This window comes from Artibeus jamaicensis, unplaced genomic scaffold, assembly GCF_021234435.1.
Source record: "Artibeus jamaicensis isolate MK-2021 breed Jamaican fruit bat unplaced genomic scaffold, CSHL_Jam_final contig_241, whole genome shotgun sequence".
NCBI lineage: Eukaryota > Metazoa > Chordata > Mammalia > Chiroptera > Phyllostomidae > Artibeus > Artibeus jamaicensis.
In genome coordinates, this window is record NW_026521509.1 from 1,382,315 (window position 1) to 1,391,339 (window position 9,025).

Sequence of the window (9,025 nt, forward strand, 5' to 3'; positions counted from 1 at the left end):
TTCAGCAAAAAAAACAAAGGCTGTGCCCACTTGTGGTTCTGCAAACCAAATTGGCATCCTGTTTTCACTTCTAATGCAGCTAACAATTATTTTTAGACCATTTTGTTTTGATGGTTTATGTGGCTATAGGTAATTTACATGACATCTGTTTGTTTAAAGTGTGAACATATCACAGTGTCCAGGGCGGTGGTCCTGAATCATGGATGTTTCTTTCTGTCCATCCCATTCACAGTCAACAGACTTCCACAAGAAAGCAACTAATGACATGAAATGAATACTGCCATGAATGGCAGTATCATTGTGTGTGTGCCATTGTGGGCACATTTATTAGCCTAGATTTTAAAGATGACCACCCTGGATCGGGCGACACAGAATTGATGACTATAATGGTGATTAGGCTCAAGGGAATATGAAAATGTAATCATAGTTTACCAATTTCCACAAAAAGTCTACTTCCAAAGTTATTTATACCTACGCTGTAGTCGTTTTCATTAATATTGAAATTGATGTTAGAAGCCAGACTGGCTGACTCTGTCACTGGAATAGTTAGAAAATAACATTGGAAAGAGAAGAAAACACCTATTTGTTATCTCAGTTTCCATCCATAGTTGGATGGTCCCTGTCTCCCAGCCTCACAAGACTGCAATCAGGGTTTCTGGTTGTTCCTGTAGGTCTAAGATTGCTATTTTCCTGCCTTTGCCTCATTGCCCTATCACACCTGGCAGCTTATTTTGGAAGGCCATCAGGAGAATCTTTCTATTTCATCTGCTGAAATGGAGTCTCATATAATGAAACCTAATGAATGAATCACGTCTGCCTGATTCTTTTGCTAGAAGCACCCAATGTCGAAAACTTGCAGGTGTGGTGATGGCTAACACCTGATTTGCAGAGTTCCACCATTTGCTTAAAAGACAATTTCTAAATATGGTTACTTCTCCCACTTTTGGAATACAAAATGATCAGTAAGTCAAAATTTTTGAATTATTCATGAAAAAACAAACTAAATTCATTGATACCCATCTGATTAGAGTTATCTTGCATAACCTGTGTTCAGCTCTCCCTTGATTACCACTATCTAAAATAAAGGTTTTGATTCATGCTAGTCATTTTGTTTTTACAAACAGAAAACATAAGTGCAAGCTTCTCTGAAATAGAAATTATTTTCAGTTTGCAGAGAATCTACCTCTTAAAATGTTCACAGCGGCCGCCACTTATTTGTAGGGAGAAACGCAAGCCTTGTCAGACTCCCTGTCGTGCTCTTCACAAAGTTTAAAGATGTTTGTTCTTTTGCATGTCGAGTAAATTACTGCATGATGCTGTGCTGTGAACTGCAGGATTTAAAATTGCTTTTACTAGCCTCTCAATTCTACCTCTAATCCATAGTATCACTGAAGAAAAAAATTCTTTGGTGCTTTTGAACATGGAATGGTGATTATTGGTTATATGAATCAAGTTATGCCCCACTTATGCATTTTACTTCTCTAATTATTTGGAAATTAACTTTCATTAGAGTCTAAAATCTATTCCTCATTTTTCTGAGCTGTCCTTTTCATCAGAAGTTCTCTTTATTCTCTCTCATTCCAATGGATGTGTTTTAATGTAAAACTACAAGAACAAGTTACTATTTTTAATTCTAAATTGATGGGCCTTACAACTTTGTGTGTTAATGAATTAAGTAGTATGGCCGGCAAAAACATAGATGCGTGGGCTCAAGTCCTAGATAGCCTGATCCACTGTGTCTTGTGTGGGACCCAGGAATCTGCATTCTGACAATCAACTGTGTTGATTGAAAGGAAAGTGACTTATAGAATACATTTGGAGATAAACTAGAAAAACTCACCTTTGTATAATGTTTTAAATGTTTTTTTAATCTCATCTATTGATTCCTGATTTGAAACCAGGAAGGGGCATGAAAAATAAGCAGATTTAATTCTAATCAAATCAGAGTTCCAAAGACAAGAGAAAGAATAGAAAATAATTATATTTGCATGAATACAACTGATTTTTTCCAGATCAGTGAAAAGAATGTCACCCACATATTCTACAAGCCCAATGAATTCACACTTACACAACATGGTAAAGGTGTAGAATGTCAAAGACAAAGAGATTTAATAGCAGCCAGATTAGTTATGTTCAAAAGGACAATATTTGTACTATCTGCCAGTTATTCAACAACAATGGAAGCCAATGACAATAGCAGGGCACTTTCTGTGATTTGAAAAACATAATTTTCAGGCAAATAAGAATGGAGTAAGTTTATTTCAACTGCTCTTAATTATAGGAAATTGCAAAGAACAGATTTCAGGCGTAAGAAAAGTAGTCCCAGATTGAGGATGTGACATCTGAGAAGGATTTAACAGTGAGTAATGTGAATAGAATAAAAAATACACTATGTTGCAATTAACATAGTGTAAGGTTGTAAAGACAATAAAATTGAAATGGAACTATAATAACATATGGCAGGAATTAAATGCAGTCGAACTGTCCTAAATTCTTTGTATAATCTTTGAAGGGGGAACAGATATTTACTCATTATATTAGTGGGTGCTGCCAGTTTCAATTTCTAGGTAATTGCTAAAAGAATAGAAATAGAATATGAACTACATGAACTAGGAGAAGAAAGTAAGTGAAATATTTAACACAATCAATCCAAAAAGAAGGTCAGAAAGCAAACCCATATTGAATGGACAAAATGGAAAACACAAAATAAGATAGTAAACAAAACCTATTGGCCATGTTATTACATCGGAGCTAATGTAGAATATTCACAAAGAACAAATTATCAAACTTCTAAATAAAGACAGGATCAGTCACAGCTTCATTCTTTCTTTGCAACTTTTATATTTTGTTCAATCCATATTGATTAATTTTTACATATTTGCATTGTAAAATATTGCACTAAGACAATATTAAGGTAAATATTGCATTTACCTTGTTTACTGAGACTCTTGGTATATGCTTAAATTTTGTGCTAGAAGCCTTTCTCTCATAATGGCTAGACACAGGACTAGACAAAGGGTTAACCACAGGGACATCTGTTAGGCCTGTGTCTAATAGCTATCCCCTTTCCTTATATTTACATACAAATGTCTCATTGGTGCATCTATTTAGTTGAATCTAAATGACATCCAAACACCTAGTTTAGGAGAGTTTGGGATATGCCAATTTATCAGCAGAAGAAAATGTAAAGCTACTTAAAATTATATACTTTTTAGTCATTTTTAATTAAAATAATTATATTCTATATGAATGAATATTTAGGCACAACTTAATTATGGGGTAGAGATGTACAATATGTATTCCAGTCATGTATTTGGCTTTCTACAGCCTGCTTCTGATTTTTGTTTTCACTGAGAATTTTGTGTTCACAGAAGGAATGTTTATGCAGATGACTAATAAAAAAGTGTGTCCCTCTGGTTCATATTCTTAAATCATTAAAATCAGTAACATCTCTCAGTAGCAATGGCATAAAATATGCTACCAAAAGTGTTAGAACAACATAAAGGTCGATGTGTATGAATCAAAGTGAAAATGCAAAAAGTTATTAACATTATAGAAATTGATATGAAGTATAAGAAACTGGCCCAGATCTTGTGAAAAATAAGCTACTTTTTGTACTGTTACTGTGTCACACTCAAGGCAATTCTAGGTCCAAAATATTTGTTCTATAGTAATGAAATAAAGACTACATTTTCAAAAGAAATATACTTCTCTTAATTGTATGAATAGTTATATGATTAACAAAGATCTTATTTAGGTACAAGGAAATGGTCACTTATAAAGACAAAGTGGACAATGAATGTAGTGGATGTATTTCCATAGACATCTTTAAATTCATTGTCCGAAACTAAATTGTCTTTTTCTAAAATCCTTCTCCTCTTCTTTTATTAAAATAAAATAATTATCCTTTTTGCAACAAACAAGAATATCTTTGAGTCCTTTATTTCTTCCCATATCCAATGCTTAAAGAAATGCTATTGATTGTATTAGGTTTGTCAGGAAAAAGTCCAGCCATTGTTAATATAACAAAATAGTTTGCACTACATCGATGTAACCTGACAGCCAAGGAGAGTGGACTGGAATGTGCATGTGTGAACAATGACGACTTCACTGTACTGGTCAGTGGGGGTGGTAGATTCCATTGAGTGAGCATGCGTCCTGTGTGGCCATCCCATTCAAAATGACTGAGTGAGTAGAGCCATGAATCTGCATTGAATTTTGCGTTAAGCTTGAACATTCTTCCATGGAAACTATTCCAATGATTCAGAAGGCTGCAGCTATGTGCAACTGGTGATGGGCAGCTTCATCATGACAACACTCCTGCTCATGCATCACATCTGTTGCAGAATTTTTTGGCAAAATGTGAAATCACCCAGGTTACTCAGCCCCCCTACAGCCCAGATTTGGCGCCCTGTGACTTCTGTTTTTTTCTAAAACTAAAACCACCTTCGAAAGGGAAGAGACTTCAGACTGTGGATGAAATTCAGGAAAATACAGTGGGGCAACTGATGGCAACTGGGAGAGGTCTGTGAGGTCCCAAGTTACCCACTTTGAAGGGGACTGAGGTGTCATTGTGCTATGTGCCGTGTCTCTATTTTTCATATGACATGCTTGGATAACTTCTGGACAGACCTCATATATCTCTTAATAATTTCTCAAACCTATAGCTTCTTCTTCATCCCTACCATCTTTACCTTTAACCTAATCGAATTATTCCCTCAATTTTTTTAACCAACACTAATGCATTAAGCTTTCATGTTGATTTCTTCGTAAATTGTGAATTTTTTTTATTTTGAAACAGGAACTGTATTTTGGTTACCTTGCATCCAAAATACAGTGTCTCACATATTAAAGACAACTTTTTCAAAGTAGAAAACTTATTGACACATAACTCACATAACATAAAATTCACTCTCCTGCCCTGCCTGGTGTGGCTCCATTGTTGTCCCCATGCACCAAAACGTCATGGGTTTGATTCAGGTCAGGGCACATACATAGGTTGTGTAGGTTGCAGGGGTTTGGTCCCCAGTTGGGTTGCATACAGGAGGCAACTGATTAGATGTTTCTCTCTCTCTTCTCCTCCATCATCTTCCTTCTTCTCTGCCTGAAATCAATACATGTATCCTCAGGTGAAGATTTTTTTTTAATTCATATTATTAATGTTATACTTCAGTGGTTTTAGTATATTTAAAGATTTGTGTGATCATCACATTTACCTAACTCCTGTATATTTTCATCAGCCCCTAAATGAAAACCCATGTGTATTAGCACCCCCGCTCCAGACCCACTTCTGGTTTCCATAGGAGTAATATGTGGCCTTCTGTGACTAATTTCTTTTACTTTGAATAATATTTTCAAGCTTTATCCATTTTATTTAAAAAACAATACTTTATTTCCTTTATATTGCATTTTGTTTATCTAGTAATCCATTAATGACCATTGAGGTAATTTCTTCTTATGGGTATTAATAATAATAAGGTTCTATAAACATTCATGTGGCCATAACAATTTCATTTCCCTTTGGGTATACCTAGGAATAGAACTGCTAGGTCATATGGTAACTTTATATTTAACTCTTTGAGGAACATCCAGAATGTTTTCTGAAGTGGCTACTCAATTTTATATTTCTGCCAGCAGCAGTGTGTTATGGTTCCAATTTCTCCACCTTGCCAAAGCATGCTATTGTCCATGTTTTTAATTCAGCCCATCCCTGAAGCATTTTTTAAAAAAAATTGTTGTTCAACTACAGTTTTCTGCCTTTTCCCCCTGCCCCTCTCCACCACCCCAGCCATCCCCACCTCCCTCCCCTGTTTCCACCTGCCATCCTTATTATTATCCATATGTCCTTTATACTTGTTCCTGTAAACCCTTCATCCTTTTCCCCCAGTATCCCCTCCCCTCTACCCTCTGATCATTGTCAGCCTGTTCTCAATTTCAGTGTCTTTTGCTATACTTTGCTTGTTCGTCTTGTTGATTAGGTTCCTGTTAATGGTAAAATAATATAGTATCTGTCTTTTGCTGCCTGGCTTATTTCACTCAGCATAATGCTCTCCAGTTCCATCCATGCTGTTGCAAAGGGTAGAAGCTCCTTCTTTCTCTCTGCTGCGTAGAATTCCATTGTGTAAATGTACCATAGTTTTTGATCCATTCATTTACTGATGGGCACTTGGGTTGTTTCCAGCACTGGCTATAGTAAATGGTGTTTCTATGGACATTGGGGTGCATACGTTCTTTTGGATTGGTGTTTCAGGGTTCTTAGGGCATAATCTTAGCAGTGGAATTACCGGGTCAAAAGGCAGTTCCATTTTTATTTTTCTGAGGAAATTCCACACTGTTTTCCACAGTGTTGCACCAGTCTGCAATACCACAAACAGTGTACTAGGGTTCCTTTTTTCCACATCCTCTCCAACATTTGTTGTTTGTTGCTTTTTTTATGATGGCCAATTTGACCAGTGTGAAGTGGTATGTGATTGTGATTTTAATTTGCATCTCTCTGATGGCTAGTGATACTGAGCATCTTTTCATATGTCTCTGGATCCTCTGTATGTCCTCCTTGGAGAAGTGTCTGTTCAAGTCTTTTGCCCTTTTTAATTGGGTTGCTTGTCTTCTTAGAGTGGTGTCATGTGAGTTCTTTACATACTTTGGAGAATAAACCCTTGTCTGAGGTATCATTGGCAAATATGTTTTACCATAGGGTTGGTTCTATTTTTATTTTAATGCTGTTTTCTTTAGCCATGCAAGAGCTTTTTATTTTGATGAGATCCCATTTGTTCATTCTTTCCTTTATGTCCCTTGCTCTAGAGGACATATCAGTGAAAATATTGCTGCGTGAAATATCTGAGATTTTCCTGCCTATGTTCTCCTCTAGGATTTTAATGGTGTCATGACTTACATTTAAATCTTTTATCCACCTTGAAGTTATTTTTGTGTGTGGTGAAAGTTGGTGCTATATTTTCATTTTTTTTTGCATGTAGCTGTCCACTTCTTCCAACACCATTTGTTCAAGAGGCTATCTTTGCTCCATTTTATGCTGCTGTCCCCTTTGTCAAACATTAATTGACCATAGAAACTTGGGTTTATTTCTGGGCTCTCTGTTCTGTTCAGTTGATCTATCCGTCTGTTCTTATGCCAGTACCACACTGTTTTGACTATAGTGGCTTTGTAATACAGTTTGGTATCAGGTACAGTGATTCCTCCTGCTTTGCTCTTCTTTCTCAAAATTGCTGCAGCTACTCAGGGTTGTTTATGGTTCCCTATAAATTTTTGAAGTGTTTATTCTATGTCTGTGAAATATGCCATTGGTACTTTAATAAGTATTGCTTTGAATCTGTAAATTGCTTTGGGCAGTATGGGCATTTTGATGGTGTTAATTCTTCTAATCCATGAACAGGGTATATATTTCCATTTGTTTGTGTCTCCATTAATTTCTTTCTTCAATGTTGTGTAGTTTCATCAGTTGTTGGTAGGTTCAGGCTTTCTGCTTCTTCTTTATTCAGTTTTGGAAGATTATATTTTTTCCAGAAATTTGTCCATTTCGCACAGGTTTTCAAATTTCTTGGCATATAGTTGTTCACAGTAGTTTCTTACAATTCTTTGTATTTCTGTGGTATCAGTTGTAATCTCTCTTCTTTCATTTCTGATTGTGTTTATTTGGGTCTTCTCTCTTTTTTTTCTTAATGAGTCTGCTTAAAGGCTTGTTGATTTTTGTTTATCTTTTTGAACAACCAGCTCCTGGATTTATTGATCCCTAGAATTGTCCTTTTAGTTTCTATGTTTTAATTCTGCTCTGATCTTGGTTATTTTCTTCCTTTCTACTTGCTTTAAGCTGTCTCTGTTGTCGTTCTTCAAGTTTTTGTAGGTGTAGGGTTAGGTTGTTTGTTTGAAATGTTTCTATCTTTTTTAGATGGGCCTATATCACTATGAACTTCCCTCTCAGGACTGCCTTCACTGTGTCCCATAAGTTATGGGTGGTTGTGAGTTCATTTTATTTTGTTTCCAGGAACTTTTTGATTTCCTCCTTCATCTCCTTCTTGACCCATTCATTGTTTAATAGCATGCTATTCAATCTCCATGAGTTTGAGAGTTTTCGACTTTTTTCCTTGAGGTTGGTTTCTAGTTTCAATCCCTTGTGGTCAGAGAAAATGCTTTCTATAATTTCAATTTTCTTGAATTTGTTGAGGTTTGTCTTGTGTCCTATCATGTGGTCTATCTATGAAAATGTTCCATATGCATTTGAGAAGAATGAGTATTTTGTTTCTTTGGGATGAAAGGCTCTCTGTGTATCAGTTAAGTTCATTTGATCTGGGACATTGTTCAATGCCACAATATCTTTGTTGATATTTTGTTTGGAAGATCTGTTCATTTTTGACAATAGGGTATTGAAATTCCCTATTGTAATTGTGTTGCTATCAATATCTTTCTTGAAGTCTTCCAAGATTTTGGCTATGTATTTGGGTGCTCCTATGTTGGGTGCATATATGTTTACAATGTTAATGTCTTCTTGGTGGATTCTTCCCTTGAGTATTATGAAGTGACCTTCTAGGTCTCTCTTTAAGGCCCTGTTTTTGAAGTCTATTTTGTCTGATATGAGTATTGCTCCCTGGCTTTTTTTTCTGTCCGTTTGCTTGGAAAATTTGTTTCCAGCCCTTCACTTTCTGTCTGTGTAGGTCTTTTGTTCTGAGGTGGGTCTCTTGCAGCATATGTATGGGCCATTTGGCTACTGTATGTGTATTGATTAGAGCATTTAATCCATTTACATTTAAAGTTATTATTGATAGGTACTTATTATTGCCATTTTTCATACCTGTGTTCCTCCCTCTCTCTCACTCTTTTCCTTCCTTTTCTTAAAGGAATCCCTTTAGCATCTTTTGCAGAACTGGTTTGGTGGAGGTGTATTCTTTTAGACTTCTTTTTTCTAGGAAACTCCTTATTTGGCCTTCCATTTTAATTGAGAGCCTTGCTGGGTAGAATAATCTTGGTTGCAGGCCTCTGGCTTTCATTACTTGGGATATTCCATGCCATTCCC